Source organism: Apodemus sylvaticus, chromosome 20 (assembly GCF_947179515.1).
Source record: "Apodemus sylvaticus chromosome 20, mApoSyl1.1, whole genome shotgun sequence".
In the NCBI taxonomy this organism is placed as follows: Eukaryota; Metazoa; Chordata; class Mammalia; order Rodentia; family Muridae; genus Apodemus; species Apodemus sylvaticus.
In genome coordinates this window covers 61,987,060-62,006,140 of record NC_067491.1, presented here as the reverse complement: position 1 = coordinate 62,006,140, position 19,081 = coordinate 61,987,060, and the positions used below count along the sequence as shown (strand labels likewise).

The window sequence follows — 19,081 nt, the reverse complement described above, 5'->3', positions numbered from 1 at the left end:
TGGGACCATTTGCTTGTAAAATTGTCTTCCAGCCTTTTACTCTAAGGTAGTGTTTGTCATTGACCCTGAGGTGTGTTTCCTGTAAGCAGCAAAATGTAGGGTCCTGTTTACGTATCCAGGCAGTTAGTCTGTGTCTTTTTATTGGGGCATTAAGTCCATTGATGTTAAGAGATATTAAGGAATAGTGAGTGTTACTTCCTATCATTTTTGACGTTATTTTTTAAATTTGATTGCTTAACTTCTTTTGGGTTTGATGAAAGGTTACTATCTTGCTTTTTCCAGGGTGAAGTTTCCCTCCTTTTATTGGTGTTGTCCTCCTATTATCCTTTTTAGGGCTGGGTTTGTGGATAGATATTGGGTAAACTTGGTTTTGCCATGAAATATCTTAGTTTCTCCATCTATGGTGATTGAGAGTTTTGCTGGATATAGTAGTTTTTGCTGGCATTTGTATTCTCTTAGAATCTGCATCAGATCTGCCCAGGACCTTCTAGCCTTCATATTCTCAGGTGAAAAGTCTGCTGTGATTCTGATAGGTCTTCCTTTATATTTTACTTGGCCTTTTTCTCTTTCTGCCTTTAATATTCTTTCTTTGTTTAGAACATTTGGTGTTTTGATTATTATCTGATGAGGGGGGATTTCTGTTCTGGTCCAGTGTGTTTGGAGTTTTGTAGGCTTCTTGTATATTCATGGGCATCTCTCTCTTTAGGTTAGGGAAGTTTTCTTCCATAATTTTATTGAAGATATTTGCTGGCCCTTTAAGTTGTAAATCTTCACTCTCATCTATGCCTATAATCCTTAGGTTTGTACTTCTCATTGTCCTGGATTTCCTAGATATTTTGGGTTACAAGCTTTTTGCATTTTGCATTTTCTTTAACTGTTGAGTCCATGGTTTCTATGGAATCTTCAGCATCTGAGATTCTTCTATCTCTTGTATTCTGTTGTTGATATTTGCATCTATGTCCACTGATTTCTTCCCAAGGCTTTCTATCTCCAAAGTTGTCTCCCTTTGAGTTTTCTTAGTTGTTTCTACTTCTGATTTTTGATCCTGGATGGTTCTGCTTAGCTCCTTCACTTGCTTGTTTGTGCTTTCCTTTAATTCTTTTAGAGATTTTTGTGTTTCCTCTTTGATGACCTCAGCCTGTTGACCAAAGTTCTCCTGTATTGCTTTAAGTGTTTTTTGTGTTTCCTCCTTGTTGGCTGTTGTATTCTCTTGGATTTCTTTCAATGATTTTTGTGTTTCCCTTGCAAGGGCTTCTAACTTTTGATCCATTTTCTCCTGAATTTCTTTAAGTATGTCCTTCATGTGTTCCTGTACCAGCATCATGACCAGTGATTTTAAATCCAAATCTTGTTCTACTGGTGTGATGGGGTATCCAGGACATGCTGGTAGAGGAGAATTGGGTTCAGATGTTGCCATATTGCCTTGATTTCTGTTAGTGACGTTCCTGCGTTTACCTTTTGCCATCTAGTTCTCACTGGTGTTACTTGGTCTTGTCAGTGCTGGACTCACCAGTGCAAGCTGCCCCTTTCCCATTGGCCTCTGGTGCACAGCTTACACCCTGCACTGCCTGTAGACAGGGTGCTGCTGCCCTGGCTGTTCAGATCCTGAAGCAGGCACCCGAGGCTCCCACTGGGCCCCGCAGGATTTACCTTACCGGAGCACACCGACTTCTCCCAGTTGGCAGGCCGGAAGCCCCGCTAGCCTCTTGCAGGACCTAGAGATGTGGTGTGGCCGCCCAGGCTGATCTGGATCCGGAAGCGGAGAGAGTTGAGCTGAGGGCTTCTGCCTGAGGCCTTGGCCCAGATTGTGTCTGTGGACCAGATGGAGCCCGTGTGTACCCCCAGGGAGCGCTGACGGTGTATGCTGTTGTGACCTCCCCTGTGTTCCACTCACTCCGCTGGGCAGCTGATTCCCCAACCGGGCTGGCGCTCACAAGGTTAGCCTGGCCGCCCAGGCCCTGAGTTCAGGCAAAAGCCTGGGAGGCCAAGGTCCGAGCAAAGGTCCCCTAGGGCTATGACTGTTAGTTGGGTCCACCAGGTGACCTGGATGGCGGGCGTGCGTGCCCGCGCTCCCCGAAAGCACCGTGAGAGTCTGCTGTGCTAACAACCTCCCGGGCGGGTTGACTCACAGATGGCCCACAAAGCCGCCCAGTTCTTGGGGTCAGTCCTGTGCCTTTTGGGGCCTAGACCCTCGCTTTGTTAGCCTCAGGCTATGCCTGTTACGGGTCTGCCCGCCAGAGCTCTCTGGTGTCCTGCAGGCAAAATGGCGGCGTGTGCGCAGGCCCAGGCAAAAAAATCTCCTGGCTGGATTGGCACCCCGATGGCCCCCCGAACAGCCCAGGGCCTGGGTGCAGGCCAATGCCCGTTGGGCTCAGACCCCCGCGGTGTTGGCCTCGGATTATGTTTGTGTACCTCAATCTGTCCGATCTCTGGAGTCTGAAACCAAGATGGAGATGAGCCTCTCCTGACTGGTGGGAGGCCAAGTTCTGAAGTGGCTTCTGTGCAGTGAAAGGCGCTGCACAACTGCAGCTGCTTGCCGCCTGGCTGGTCAGCGAAGGTCAGTGTTCGTGGGCGCAGGCCCTAACTGGACCCTGTGTCGCCTTGGTTCCACTGCTGATGGCCCTTCACCTGGACCAGCTACTGCTGCACTGACACCGGCTCTGCTGCCGCCCCACAATTTCCCTTTAAAGTAGGCCTAACATCACCTAAAGGCACCCAATGCTCTGGGTTCTATATTCTGGTGCATGACTCTGGAAGCTTTCCCAGAGGCCATGTGGGCACTAGGGACCCAAGGTAAGACATGGTCCCCTGCATATGAGCTCCCCTTAAAGTGTACCCAAAAGCCATAAACTACACCCCATCTTCTGGGCAACCATATTAGACACTACAATGTTGCTAGATCTTTACATTCCCAGAGGTCATGCCAGTTCTAGAGATCAAGAGGTGATGGTATTTCCCCAAATCCAAATCCAAGAGGTTGTCCAGGCCAAAAAGTCTTAGAAAAGAGACCGCACTGGACCTGAAGTCTGACTGATCACCAGAACTGCAGGCAACCCAGGACAGAAGATCAGAACAGAAACAAAATTCAAGGAAAACAATACTCCTGTGGTAGAATTAGGGCTGAGGAGGAGGGCAACTCTGTAGGAGGATCAGCAGTCTCAATTAACTTGGACCCCTGAACTCTCTCAAACACTGGACCACCAAACAGGCAGCATACATCAGTTGCTATGAGGCTCCCAACATATGTACAGCAGAGGACTGCTGGATCTGTGTTCATTCAGAGATGATGCACTTAACCCTCAAGAGACTGGAGGCCCAAGGAAGTTTAGAGGTCAGGTGGGGTGGGGTGGGAGTTTGGAAAATCCTGTGGAGAGAGGGGGTAGGGAGGAGGTGGGATGTGGCATAGTCAGGAGGGCAGATGGGTGGGAATAAAATATGGAATGTAAATTTTTTTAAAAAAATTAAAAAGAAAGAAAAGACCAAACCTCAGAATAATAGCAATAGAAAAAATATTCCCAGGTCAAAGGATCAGGAAATAACTTTATTTCCTGATAAATAATTTTATTTTCAATAAAATTATAGAGGAAAATTTCCCCAAACTAAAGAGATATCCTTAAATGTACATGTATCTTACAAAATACCACATAGATTGAGCCAGAAAAGATCTTCCACCAAAAGATAATCAAATATATATGTATATGTATTTATGTATATATGTATATATTATTAAAAAACTATATATAGGAAAAATATTTAAAGCAGAAAGGGAAAGAGGGAAAGTAACATTTGAAGGCAAATGTGTTTAAATTTCACCAGAATTCTCAACAGATACTCTAAAACCCAGAAAGACCTAGAAAGGGTCTTTAAGACACCAGATATGTCATTCCAGACTATGATATCCAGCAAACCTCTCAATCAACAGAGATGGAGAAAATAAGATATTCTGTGGGAAAAGACACTAAATAACATCTACAAATCCAGCCCAAAGAAGATACTAGAAGGAAAAATCCATTCTGAGCAGGTTAACACCAAAGAAAACACAGCAAATAAAAAGTTGCACAGGAAAAAAACCAAAGGAAAGTACACACACACACACACACACACACACACACACACACATACACACACACAACATGTCTCCAGTACCTAAGAGGTCATCTTGCATACAGCTCCACAAGTGAGCCCAGTTCTCTGCTAAGTGGAAGCAAGGCCCAGATCTGAGTGCCCCATCATCATGCTGGTCTTGAGACGGTCTCAAGACCCAGATTTACTGTACGCTTGTACTAGGGCAAACCTAGTATTTAGGCCATGAAAGGCCACTCTAGGACAGACCCAAAACCTAGGATGCAAGTAAATGCTACACACACTCAGATGCTTGGTATCTTAAACACTGAATGCATACTGGACCTAAGGGCAACACAAGTTCCTTTGGTCAGCCAAATCTCATGGTGTAGAGTCCATATATTTATTGCACAAAGACTGGTCAAGTAGCCTCTAGCATCAAATAGTGACTGCTTTGTAATATTAGTAACCAGGAGGACATGCAATGACCTCTTAAGGATCCAGTGTCCAGAGGACCCAGCCCATTTTTATTACAAGGCAGGGCTAGTGCGCAAGCAAGCACATACTGTTCCTCAAGGCAAAAGCAGTGACCAGGGATGGGACTGCAGAGTGACAACGTAACAGGACAACAACTAGGGGAGGCAAAGAAAGGGCATGTTCCAGGAAGGAGCAATAGCCAGGGACCACCATATTGTACTTCCATGTCGGATAAAATATCCACAGCCTATCCCCTAAGTGACCTAATAGAAGACCCAATTCCATGGAGCTGGGTCTTAGGCTGTGTACAAAGCAGATCAGTATCTATGGGGCACTATCATACTTTTTACTATTTTAAGCATTTGTACCTAGCAGATGCACACACTGATCGACCTCAAGATGGGTCTAGTATCCTAGGTGCCAAGTATATAATGAACAGGTGTCAGGCTTCTATCAAGATTGTCACCAATGAATCAATGATATCACATGACATTAGTAGTATTCCGGGAGCTTAAACTTCTTCCCTTTAGGGAAGGTTCAATACCACTGGTCCATTGTCATGTGTAGCAGGAACAGAGGTTCTCTAGAGCTTATTTTGGGAACAGGACACCCACTTCTATCAGCAGCCCCTCCCATGACCCTATTGGGGACTATTTGTTCAAATAAAGTTTCAGCTTATTGTTGTACCACATATTCCCCTACGACAGGGGCCCACAATCCTCTGCCAGCAGCTTTTGAATTTTCTGCCTAGACCTATGGCTAGGACATACAATTACTAGTCCATCCCATGGACATACTCCCTAGATGAACATACTATATCCACTGAAGAACCTTTTAACAGTCATGTCATGAATGAACTTTCCATCCTACCATGCCCAGGTTGCACACCCTTAACTGAAGTACATAGAGGGGCCTCTGAATAAAAGTGCCTTGCTTCTTGAGATCACTCTGGAGGATGTTCTTGTCAGGGCCCCCGCCTATTGTTCCAGAGGAAGAAACATATACTGGCTGTGCGACAGACACTGCCAGAAAGTTCCTCCACATCAACGATGGCTTCTGAGAACATCTTCAAGCCATCAACTCTTTAAGGGAATGAAGTCAACAGGCAATGTAAAAACAAGTACAGAAAAATTCTAGTCACAGTAAATGTTTGTGAAGGTCTCAATACCTGGGGTTATGATAAGGGCTTGAACCCATGAAATGCTTGCTCAAGACACAAGTCAAGGAAGAATAATGCCTAAAAATGCAAGAGATACAAACCTGTCACCACAACACAAAGGACCTAGAAAAAAAATGTGAGTTGATTAGCCTGTGCTTCACATTAGCAACCTGCTTCAGAGAAAGAAAGGGCCAAGAAATCCTGACATTTATATCAAGATAGGTAAAATGAGAGTGTTATATTCTGAGAAAAGGAAGCTACAAAAGGAGTAAAATATTGGATAGAGGGACCAAACACCTGATGCTAAAATGATGTTGGCCTAAGAATGGGAATGAGCCAGTGTGTAGCAGGAAGAATTCAGAGATGTACTTCAAGCCATGAATGTGGTAGATTATCATCAATTACCTAGGTTCTGTTCACCAAGCCCAGTAGAATGGTGACTGGTGGCATTGGGCAGCTGAACTTTCTTTTGAAAAGAAAATAATCATCATTCTTTTTCAGATACAGAGGTTTATTCAAGGTTGTCATGTGTGTGTGGGGGGGGGGCGGCTCTTCTTGGTAGCACTTCTGTTGCTGGCCCAGCATGGTACCAAGCTCTCTGTCCGAATCCTGGGTCTTCACCCAGACACACAATACCTAAAATCAACAACCATACAGATTCCACACTCTGGGTCCTTTGAAAATTGATCAGTTCTGCACACATGTGTTGATGTCACTACTGTGGGTAGTGCCAACCCAAAGAGCACCCAGATATCTCTCTTTGCCCCCATGCACACAAGAATGGAGGTGATGGAAGGACGGAATTTGAAAAGTGCCTTGCCCCGGTCACTTGGCTCTTGCCAGAACAGAAAGGAACTGTTCCAAGTGAGGAAATTCTTCAGGATGTCTCAGATAGTGTTCCCTTACAACCGTGGTAAGGCTAAGATGCCAGATGTTCCTGGAATCAGAACACATCTTTCTTTTGTTGTTCTTAGCCCATCCACTTGTGGGACTGGCTTTGCCCTACCTCTGTATCAATGAACAGGTGCCTCTTCTATCAAGAAGACCTGAAGAAAAAAGGATTTGCTAAGAATTACAAAAAGTCCAATTGTGCATCCCTTGTAAATAACTACCCACTCCCAATGGCCTGAGCCAGGAGAATGCCATGTGCCCCTCTTCCCCCCAGGTTGTCTGTGATGAAAAAGGCGACAATTCCCAGGTCCCTACAGGTGAGGCTAGCTGCAAACCTTGTTCTGTGTTGAGTGATGTCACTGGTGTTTTCTGCAGTTTCCAGAGCATCAGGCTTTGGAATGCTCACTGATTGGCTCCAGAAGCATCTGGCCTTTCCCTGCCTGCAATGGACATGAGAATGAAGCAGCAGCACACACAGCAGAAGCAGGAGCAGCAGGAGCAGCAGGAGCAGGAGCAGCAGCAGTAGCAGTAGCAGCAGCAGTATGACAGAAGTAGCAAGGACATGATCATGCCAGGAGACAGCTCTAAGGGAAACTGATCAATATACACCAAATAGTTTGTAATACAGACTGGTGTCAGGGGACAGAGGGGTTGAGTTCCTCTTTAACACATTTGAAGTTCTCTTTGTCTTTATACTTGGTGGGAATGGGGCAAGTCACCATGGGCCACCCAAAGGAAAACTTACAATGTCCTGTCAGGGGGACTCATCTGTTTTACCATCAACATTGCCCCCCCCCACCCCACTGCAATGCTTTTTACCAGCACCTTCTCTGGAGTCAAATGTCAAGCACTTCAGATCTCACCTTGGATCTCCTCAAAAGATGGTGCATAGGTAAGCCTCACCTTGCACATGGCTGTGTACCCTGGGCCAAAGTGGGGAACAATGCCCATGCTCACTTCCCATGACTCCCAGAAAGGATGAGAATAGGGAGTTACTTTGTCCGAAGTGAGTGGAGACAAAAGAAAATTGATTTGGGGAAAGGTTATAGAAGGCAGAGTCACTCAAACTATGAAATTACCTTGTTTGTAACGTGGGCTCTCTCCACTTCAAGGAAACAGCGTTAGTACTGACTGTGCCTCTTTGTGTTTCTCTGTGTGTGTGTATTGTGTGGGTGTGTTGTGTTTCCAACCAGATGTAAAGAATACTCATCAAATGGCTCAAATTTGAGTGCAACATACACAATCAGAGACTAGAGCTGGTAGTTTTGTGAGGGCTTCAGGGTCTCTCTCAGTGTGACTATGCAGTAATCAGGATGCTCTGCTCTGCATCAGAGCTGTGGGTCTGAACCATCTCCACCCACTCTGTATTCACTTCTGGACTCCAATGGATACTCATGGCTTCGCAGTTCTGTTACCACATCTTATAATATCAGACATATCTGTTGGATACATGCAACAGGTCAGGTCTTCTGGGTTCCTTCGTCTGCCTCCAGGACCACTCTCTCCTCAGGTCACAAGTACACCTGGAGACAAGCTGCTGAACTGACATTCTCACTGTACATGAAGGTTCTCTGAAGTCTGGTGTTTCTTCTCAGTATCCTTGGTAACCATTAGCACTCCATGGATGTTTCTTCCAGGGGCTTCTGAGTGCTGTGAAGATTAACTCACTGGACCACAGCTATCCTGGGACTGCTGCCCAGTGTGGAACTCCCTACAGGGGACGGGAGGAAAATCATTCAGAACTTCTCAGAATCTTCCTTCAGACTTCAGAGCAAAATAACATTTTGCCTGTAATTTAAGCCTGCACTATAGAAAGATCTTCTCTCTGCCATACAGCCACCTGAAATTCCTGTCTGGCTCTGTCTTCCCTGCTCCTGTCTGCATCCTCAGCAGACTCCTCTCCACTGTCTGGTATCATCCTCCAGGGACCACAGGGCCTCTGATAGCCCTTGAAACAGACAGAAGAAATCTTAGAAATCTGCAGGACTTATGCTTGCCTGTGCTGGCCCTGTGATGGCATGGGACCTCAGGCTGATTCCGCCCAAGTGCTCCATTGATCCCTTCACACATTTCCAGCATCCTTGTCTAGCATTAGGCCACTATCCTCTGCTATCTACATGTTGCTCAAGTTTTGAGGAAAGGTGTAGTCTTAGGAGGAGGAAGAACAGGATGGGACTTTTCTCTCTGGCATGATAGACCCAATGTCACCAACACCCTTAGTGTGCATGCTGGAATATGTTAAGGGAAGGAGAAACTAGAGAGTGCATCCTTTCTAATCACACCCCACCTACCTGTTTCAGCCTGTGTCTCTGAAGCACTCTTCATTGGCTGCCATGACCTTGTTATTTTTCACTGGGAGGCAGCAACACAAGTTCCTTAAGGCTTTGGAAATCCTCTTCTTCAGGCTCCTCCAGGCCCGATTTCTCAGTGGGACTCTGGGCATACCCTGGGACCTCCTTCGGAGCTGCTCCTGATGGACTGTTTCCCTTGAGGATGAGCTAGTGTCTTGTAAGGATTCGATGCCTATATTCTCTTCCTGGTTCTCCTCACTGGGGGAAGGGCTGCTGGTTCTGGACTCCCAGGAGGACATGCTGCTACTTGTGTCTGTAGCACTAGAGCTCTCTTGGGCCATATCTTGCGTGGTTTCAAAGGTTGAGGATTGTGTGGATATGAAAAGTGACCATGGGGCTCCTGATGATGAGGTTAGCGTTGTTGTTGTTGCCTTTCTTTTTCTTGATGATGATTTTGTGGAATTGATGCTTCTCTCCTTCTCTCTGCATGTACTCTTTCCAACATGAGGCATAAGCCCCTGGAGTGGGGAGGTGTTCTCCAGAAAGCTACTCTCAAGGGAAGAAAGGCTGGGAGGTACACTATGCCTCCTCCTACAGCCTTTCCTTCCACATCCGGGCAGCTCAGAGAGAGTGGGCAAAGTGAAGGTGGAAAGAGTACGGGCACTGGTTCCCTTCCTTACAGGCCAGGGAGGGTTGGGGGCTTTTGTAGGGTCCAGAGTACTGCCCTGCCCTCCATCGTGATAAAATTGGGGCTGCCTGGTATACTTCTTTTTTATAATCAAATAAGTCGCCATATCATGATTGTACTTCCGTTCCCTCAAAGCCTCCCTGAGCTCTTTAATGTTGTACCCCATAAGAAACATGTCAAAAGCGAGGTTGGATTCTGGTTCTCTAGGGATTTCCTCTGAAGATCTCAATGGGTCTTGATCATGGCACAGCCACGGGTGTACCAATATTTCTTTAATGGATGGCCTCATTATGGGGTCTATAGTCATTAATCTCTTTAATAGGTCTCGAAGCTCTGGAGACAGGTGATACGGGATCCAACAGCTCCGGGCTAGGATCAGATGCTTTATCTTGGAGTGCACTGTCTCTCGGAAGGGAAGGTGGCCCATAACTAAATAGTATAATACTACACCGAGACTCCAGATGTCAGTTGGGAGGCCAGCATATTGTTTGTGATCAAACACTTCAGGAGCACAATATTGTGGTGTGCCACAAAATCCTTTGAACTTTTCCCCAGGGGCCAGTCTTTTGCCTAAGCCAAAGTCAGTAAGTTTCACATGCCCCTCCCAATCCAATAGGATGTTCTTGGCCTTGATGTCTCAGTGGACAATATTCTGACTGTGGATATAGTTGACGGCCAAAGAGAGTTCTGTAAATATCCTACGTGCCTCTTCCTCGTCCAGATGCCCACACTTGTTGATGTGTTTCAGCAGGGATCCCCGGGCTGCATATTCCATCACCAGGTAGGTTTTGTGCCTTGTCTCAAATATCTGGAACAACTGTATTATGTGACTATGGTTCAGGGATTTCACAAGATCTATCTCAGAGATGACCAGGAAGTCTATATTTGTGCCCCTTTTCAATATCTTGATGGCTACCATGGTCTGGGTCATAAGGTGGAGAGCCACTTTGACTTCTGCAAAAGACCCTTTATCTAGGGTGCCCAGGATATAGTAATGCTGTGCCAGGGGGTTCCCTTCATGACAACTGGCCTCGAGGTCCCCCGACATCGCACTTCCATTCTCTTGGTCACCAGGAGCTACAGCAAGCAAAGATGGCAGGGAAAACAGATCAGAATTCCTTCTAAGATAGGTTACTACTAGAGATTCTGAGATTAAGAGACACAGACACTTCCATAGACGAGTCTGGCTCTGCCTAAGGACACAGGGAAACCAGAACAAACCAAAGACAAACACAGAGGATGGAAAGAAGGAAGAAGGCTCAGAGCAGAAAGAGAGCAAGGGTGATGGAAGATAAAATTTTAGCCAGGAGAACAAGGATCCCCATTTCAAAGGAGCAGAACATTGACAAGCTTACCCAAGACGTCCATCATGAAGGACTGAGCTAAAGGCCACACTTGAACATCAAGATAGCTTTACCCAGAAATGTGTGGGAGGCAACTTGCACCAGTAGATACAGTATCTACACGGGATGGGGGTAAAGTCACACAGCACCTATGAATAAGAATGAAAATTTGTCAGTATTTTTCTGGAATGGATGTTGAGGTCACTCTGTTATACAGAAACGTGAAGCTTGGTGACGATAAACCCAAAGATTCCAAGTCTGAGGAGACTCTCGAGGGTCCACCAAAATATACAAAATCTTCTAAAAAAAATGGAGATAAAAACCAACATTCCTAAAAAGCGAGATGTTGTTCACTGCTGGTAAATGGGGACACTCCCAGAAGGAACTGTTTTTGATCCTAATATTCAAACAAGGTCAAAGAAGAAAAATGCCAAGCCTTTTAAGATTTAAGGTTGGAGTAGGCAAGGTTAACAGAAGATAGGATGGAGTAGTCTTGACTATGAATAAAGAAGAAAAGGCTCTACTGGAGATTGAACCAGAATGGGACTACGGAAAGAAAGGACAGCCCGATGCCAGAATTCCGCCAAACTCCAAGCTCACTTTTGAAGTGGAACTAGTAGATATTGACTGAAACCGGTACATCAGATCGGACGTCAGCAAGGATAAAAACCTAATGTGGCCAATTGGAGCTTGTTACTATCGTGAGGGAAGAGTCAACAGGAAAATTTAAAGAGTTAAAGTTTGTTTACTTGATCTCAACTTTTGAGAAATTTAATTCCCAGTAACTCCCCTTAAGTCTCAGACATATTCCTACAGTTATGTAAAGTATTCAAGAGAGCTGCTTTTCCTTTTACCTCATAAACTAAACGGCTCAATAAAAATGCCATGGATTGTTAAAAAAAACACCATACTTGCAAACAGAATACAAACATGCATCACAAAGATGGCCCACCATGTTGACTTGAACCACCTGAATATAAGGATAGTTAAATATATGCAAGTCTGTAATGTAATAAGCCACATTAGTGAATTTAATTATCCAATCTAGATCATCTAGATGCAGAAAATTTATTTGATAAATACATTATGCCCTCATGATAAAATTCTTAGGAGAATGTAGAACCACAGGGACAATACTTCAGCCCAGTGAAAAGATATATGTGAGTAACCCTCTGCCAACATTATCTGATATGGATTAAAGATTAAATCAATCAACACCTCTGAATTCAGTAATGGGACAGAGACACCTGGGGCTCCCAAACATTGTCAATAGCACTTGCTATCTTCACTGTTCTCAAAGTGCAGCTGAGGTAATAAGCAAGGGAAGGAAATTAGAGGCACACAATCAGGAAGGAAGATATCCAGCTATCCCAGTGTACACTGGACAAGATGCTAGATATTAGAGATCCCAGGAATCTGAACAAAAACCTTCTAGAAATGACAAATTCAGCAATGTGGCAGCATAGAGATTCAATATGCATAAATCAATAGCTTTTCTATACATCAAACATTAAAAAATGAGAAAGATCATGAGCATACTCCACTCCACCAGACTCAAAGAAAATAAAGTGCCTGGAAATAAACAACAAAGAGGTGATGGGAATCTACAATGGACGCTTTAAACCTCTGAAGAAAGACATAAAGACAATGTATTATTCCTGGATTGGTAAAGTGAATATTACATCAAATGAATGAGTATTATACCAAAACTTTTTTTCCTTTTTTCTAATTCGCTATATGCTTTATTTACATTTCAAAGATCTCCCCTTTTCTAGCCCCCCCAGTCCCCGAAAGTCCCGTAAGCCCCGTCTCTCCCCCCTGTCCTCCCCCCCCCTTCCCACTTCCCCGTTCTGGTTTTGCCCTGTACTGCTTCACTGAGTCTTTCCAGAACAAGGGGCCACTCCTCCTTTCTTCTTGTTCCTCATTTGATGTATGGATTATGTTTGGGGTATTCCAGTTTTCTAGGTTAATATCCACTTATTAGTGAGTGCATACCATGAGTCACCTTTTGAGTCTGGGTTACCTCACTTAGTATGATGTTCTCTAGCTCCATCCATTTGCCTAAGAATTTCATGAATTCATTGTTTCTAATGGCTGTATAGTACTCTATTCTGTAGATATACCACATTTTTTGCATCCACTCTTCTGTTGAGGGATACCTGGGTTCTTTCCAGCATCTGGCAATTATAAATAGGGCTGCTATGAACATAGTAGAGCATGTATCCTTATTACATGGTGGGGAATCCTCTGGGTATATGCCCAGGAGTGGTATAGCAGGATCTTCTGGAAGTGAGGTGCCCAGTTTTCGGAGGAACCGCCAGACTGATTTCCAGAGTGGTTGTACCAATTTGCAACCCCACCAGCAGTGGAGGAGTGTTCCTCTTTCTCCACACCCTCTCCAACACCTGCTGTCTGAACAGAATACCAATAGCGTATGCTCTAAGATCAAGAATTGACAAATTGGACCTCATATAATTACAAATTTTCTGTAAGGCAAAGGACACCATCAAGAGGACAAATCCGCAACCAACCAATTGGGAAGAGATCTTCACCAATCCTACATCAGATATAGGGCTAATATCCAATATATATAAAGAACTCAAGAAGTTAGACTCCAGAAAACCAAATAACCCTATTAAAAAATGGGGTACAGAGTTAAACGAAGAATTCTCACCTGAAGAACTTCAGATGGCGGAGAAGCATCTTAAAAAATGTTCAACTTCATTAGTCATTAGGGAAATGCAAATCAAAACAACCCTGAGATTGCACCTTACACCAGTCATAATGGCTAAGATACCAAAACTTTTTATATGTTTGATTCAACCCCCTGAAAATCCTCATCTCATCCTTCGTTTCAATAGAAAAAATTGAACCTTACCTTCATATGGAACCACAAAAGACCCCGGGGTGCCAATAGCATCAGAAGCAAAGAGGAAAATATTGTGGGGAATACCATTCCATATCTTAAGATGTATTACAGAGCCATAATAATAGGGTCAATTTGGTCCTGACCCATAAAAGATCAAATAAACAAAATCAAGGATGCACACATGACTTCATGTTGTGAGGTAATTGCACCAGCAAACAAAAATGTTTTTTAATATTTTTATTTAATACTTCTTTTTACTTATTCACTTTACATACCATTTACTGCTCTTTTCCTGGCCACTCCCTCATATCACCCAACCCTCTTTCCTTTCTGAACCAGTGGGTGCCACCTCTGGTTACACATCCACCCTGGCACATCAAGTCTTTGTTATGCTAAGTGCATCCTCTACTACTGAGGCCAGAAAAGGCAGCCAAGAGAGAACATATCCCATATCTAGGCAACAGCTCTTAGGATAGATAGTTCCTGCTCTAGTTGTTTGAGATATGCATGAAGAGCAAGCTGCATATTTGTTATATATGTATGGGGAGCGCTAGGTCTACCCCTGTGTGTTCTTTAGTTGGTGGTTCAGTCCCTGAGAATCCCAAGGGTACAGGTTAGTAGATTCTGTCTGTCTTCCTGTGGAATTCCCATTCCCTTAGGGCCCACAATCCTTCCTATTCTTCCCCAAGCTCCATCCAGATTGGCTGTGGCTGTCTGGATCTGTCTGAGTCATCTGCTGGGTGGAGCCTCTTAGAGGACAGAAGACAGTCATGCTAGACTCCCTTCTGCAAGCATAACAGAGTATTATTAATAGTGTCAGGGATTGTTGCTTGCCCCTGGGATGAGTTTCAAGTGGGGGCAGGTATTAGTTGCCTGTTCCCTCAGTTTCTGCTCCATTCCTCATTGCTGCATTTTTTTGTAGACAGGATAAATTTTTGGTTGGAATTTTAAGGTGGGTTGGTGTACTGGCTGGTTTTGATTGTCAACATGACACAGGCTGTAGTTATCACAGAGAAAGGAGTTTCAGTTGGGGAAGTGCCTCCATGAAATCCAACTGTGAGGCATTTCCTCAATTAGTGATCAGGGGGGAGGGCCCCTTGTGGGTGGTACCATCTCTGGGCTGTATTCTTGAGTTCTATAATAGAGCAGGCTGAGCAAGCCAGGGGAAGGAAGCCAGTAAGAAACATCCCTCCATGGCCTCCGCATCAGTTTCAGTCCTGACTCTTTTAGTGATGAACTGCAATGGGGAAATGTAAGCTCAATAAACCCTTTCTTCTGCAACTTGCTTCTTGGTCATGATGTTTGTGCAGGAATAGAAACCCTGACTAAGACAGTTGGTGTCCCTATGACTCCCCTGGTCTTTCTGCTTCCTTGTTTCAGGAGGTGGCCTCTTCAGTTTCTGTATCCCCAATTCTTGGAGTCACAGCTAAAGACATCTCCATTGATTCTTGAGGGTCTTCCTTATCCCAGGTCTCTGGCTTTTCTTGAAGATGTCACCTATACACCATCCTATGAGAAGCAGAATTCCATTTATTCTAATGGCTTCTAGACATCCTTTCTGTCCTTCCACACACCTGATCCTTCCCCATTCCCCTTTCTATCTCCTCTCCCATCCAGTTCCCAGTTTCCTCCCTCTATCTGCCTCTTATCACTATTTTATTCCTCCGTCTACATGAAGTTCAAGCATCCTTGCTTGTACCATCCTTCATGTGTAGCTTCTTTAGGTTTGTGGAATGTAGCAGGAGTATCCTGTTGCTTATGTCTAATCTCCACTTACAAGTGAGTACATACCATGCAAACATGTAAAACATTTTCTTTATCCAGTCTTTATTGGAGAGACATCTAGGTTGTTTCCAATTTCTGGCTCCTACATGTACAACTGCTATGAAGATGATTATCAAGTGTCTCATGGGATGGGGAGCATCTCTTGTGTATATTCCCAGGAGTGGCATAGCTGGGTCTTGAGGTAGAACTATTCTCAGTTTTCAAAAAAACTGCCAACTTGATTTCCACAGTGCTTGTACAAATCTGCAATCCCAGCAGTAATGGAGGAGAAGTCCCCTTGCTCCACATCCTCACCAGCATGTGCTGCCACTTGAGTTTTTTATCTAAGCCATCCTTACCTATGTAAGATGGAATCTCAGTTATGCTGAGATTTCCCTGGTGAGTAAGGACTTTGAACATTTCATTATGAGCTGCTCAGCCATTTGAGATTTCTATGTTGAGAAATCTCTGTTTAGATTTGTGCCGCATTTATTAACTGGGTTAATTTGGGTTGTTGCTATTTAACTTCTTGAGCACGACATCTCTGTCAGATACAAGGTTGGTGAAGGTCCTTTGCCAATCTGTAGGCTACTGTTTTGTCTTGCTGACAGTGTCCCTTGCCTTACAAAAGCTTTGCAGTTTCATGAAGTTCCCTTAATCAATCATTGATCTCAGAACCTGAGCCATTGGTGTTCTGCTTAGGAAGTTTTCTTCTGACAGAATGAGTCTGTAGCTGTTTTCCAGCCTTTTACACTGAGGTAGTGTTTGTCTTTGACCCTGAGTCTGTTAGGCTATATCTTTTTTATTGGGGAATTGAGTCCATTGCTGTTAAGAGATATTAAGGAGTAGTGAATGTTGCTTCCGGCTATTTTTGATGTAATTTTTATATTTGTATGATTATCTTCTTTCGGGTTTGTTAAGGAAGATTAATTTCTTGATTTTTCTAGTGTGTATTTTCCCTCCTTTTGTTGTTGTTTTCCATTCATTATCCTTTGAAAGGCTGGATTTGTGGAAAGATATTGTGTAAATTTGTTTTTGTCATGAAATACCTTGGTTTCTCCTTCTATGGTAATTGAGATATTTGCTGGATATAGCAGTCTGGGTTGGCATTTGTGTTCCCTGAGGGTCTCTATGATACCTGCCCAGGCTCTTCTGACTTTCATAGTCTCTGGTGAGAAATTCAGTGTAATTCTGATAGGTCAACCTTTATATGTTACTTGACCTTTTCCCATTACTGCTTTCAATATTCTTTCTTTGTTTAGTACATTTGGTGTTTTAATTATTATGTGAGGGGAGGAATTTCTTTTCTGGTAAAAATCTATTTAGAGTTCTGTAGGCTTCTTGTATGTTCATGGGCATCTCTTTCTTTAGGTTAGGGACATTTTCTTCTATAATTTTATTGAAGACATTTGCTGGCCCTTTAAGTTGGAAATCTTCACTCTCTTCTATATCTATAAAACTTAGGTTTGGTCTTGTCATTTTGTCCTGGATTTCCTGGATGTTTTGGGTCAGGAGCTTTTTGCATTTTGCATTTTAATTGACTGTTGTGTCAATGCTTTCTATGGTATCTTCTGCATCTGAGATTCTCTCTTCTCTCTCTTGTATTCTGTTGTTGATGCTAGGATCCGTGACTCCTGACTTCTTTCCTAGGTGTTCTATGTCCTGAGTAGTTTTCCTTTGTGATTTCTTTATTGTTTCTGCCTTCATTTTTAGATCCTGTATGGCTTTGTTCACCTGTTTTGTTGTGTTTTCCCTTAGGTCTTCAAGGGTTTCTCCCCGTTTACGTGTGTTCTCCTGTGTTTGTTTTAGGGAGTTATTTATGTCCTTCTTGAAGGCCTCCATATTGCCTTGATTTCTGTTAGTGACATTCTTACGTTTGCCTTTTGCCATCTGGTTATCTCTGGTGTTAGTTGGTCTTGCTGTCACTGGCTGGTGCTTGTACCTCCTGTGTGCCTGCAAGCCTATCTCAGCACACCTGGGTGACGGGCTTTCCCCTGGCACAGATTGCTGTGGGGCTTCCCAGCTCCTGGGTGCAAGTTGGGTCCTGGCAGACCAAGTCCCAAGTGACCTTACACTGGGGTGTTCTCTGTGTTCCTGGCTGCAACAGCCTGCTCAGTCACAGGAGAGAAGATGTTGGCCTTACCTCTAATTTCGGGACTCAATGCAGAGCAGATATCCCCTAGCAGATTAGGTACACAGATGGTTGTGGTGGCACTGCCCAGCTCCTGGGTGCAGGTGGGACCCTGTGTGGGCCGTGTCCCGATTCCTCTTCTACTCAGGTGATCTCTGCATACTTGTCTGCACCTCTACAGAGTCACAGGAACAAAAATAGTGGCGCCACATCTCTAAAGGAGGGACTCCCTCTAACCGCCTCCCTGCAGGGTAGATGACCCCTGGCAAGGTAGGTGCCAAGCTGTCTGTGGTGCTGCCAAGCTCCTGGGTGTAGGTGGAGCCCTGGTGGGGTGTGTCCTAAGCGCTCTTCTACTTGGGTGATCCCCGTGTACCTGTCTACACCTCTACACAGTCACAGGAGCAAAGATATAAAAACAGTTCTTAACGATAACAGAATGGCTGGGGAATCACCATCCCTGACTTTGAGCTTTATTACAGAGTAATAGTGATAAAAGCTGCATGGTGTTGGTACAGAGACAAACATACTGATCAATGGAATAGAATTGAAGACCCAGAAATAAAACCACACACTTATGGACACTTGATCTTTGAAAAAGAAACTGAAAATATACAATGGAAAAAAGAAAGCATCTTCAATAAATGGTGCTGGTCTAATTGGCTGTCTGTATGTAGAAAAATGAAAATAGGTCCATATTTGTCACCTTGTGCAAAGCTCAAGTCCAAGTGCGTCAAAGACCTCAACATAAGACCAGATACACTAAATATAATAGACAAGAAAGTGGGAAAGAGCCTTGAACCCACTGGCAAAGGGGAAAACTTCCTAAACAGAAGTTCAAGGGCTCATTCTGTACCATCAAGAATTGATAAATGGGATCTCATGAAACTGGAAAGCTTCTGTAAGGCAAAGGACATAATCAATATGACAAATTGACAACCTACAGAATGGGAAAAAATCCTCACTAACACCACATCCAATAGAGGGCTAATATCCAAATTTATTAAGAACTCAAGAAGCTAACACACACACACACACACACACAAAAAAAAAAAAAACCCAAACCAAAAGTATATAGAACTAAACCAAGATTTCACAACTAAGGAATCGAATGGCTGTGAAGCACCTAAAAAAATGTTCAAAGTCCTTCCTGATCAGGGAAATGCAAATCAAAATGACCCTGAGATTCCACCTTACACCAACCAGAATGGCTAAGATCAAAACCTCAGGTGAAAACACTTGTTGGAGGGGATGTGGAAAAAGAGGAATACTCCTCTATTGCTGCTGGAATTGCAAATTGGTACAACCACTCTGGAAATCAATCTGGAGTTTCCTCAGAAAATTGGAAATAGATATTTCTGAAGACCCAGCTATACTACACTTGGAAATATATTCAAAAGATGTCCTAC

At 43.9% G+C, this 19,081-nt stretch overlaps 1 pseudogene; it reads right to left on the bottom strand.

The window, feature by feature from the left end:
- Positions 1-9,807: 9,807 nt before the first annotated feature.
- LOC127670663 (sperm motility kinase X-like) lies at positions 9,808-10,616 on the bottom strand (annotated as a pseudogene).
- Positions 10,617-19,081: the final 8,465 nt, after the last annotated feature.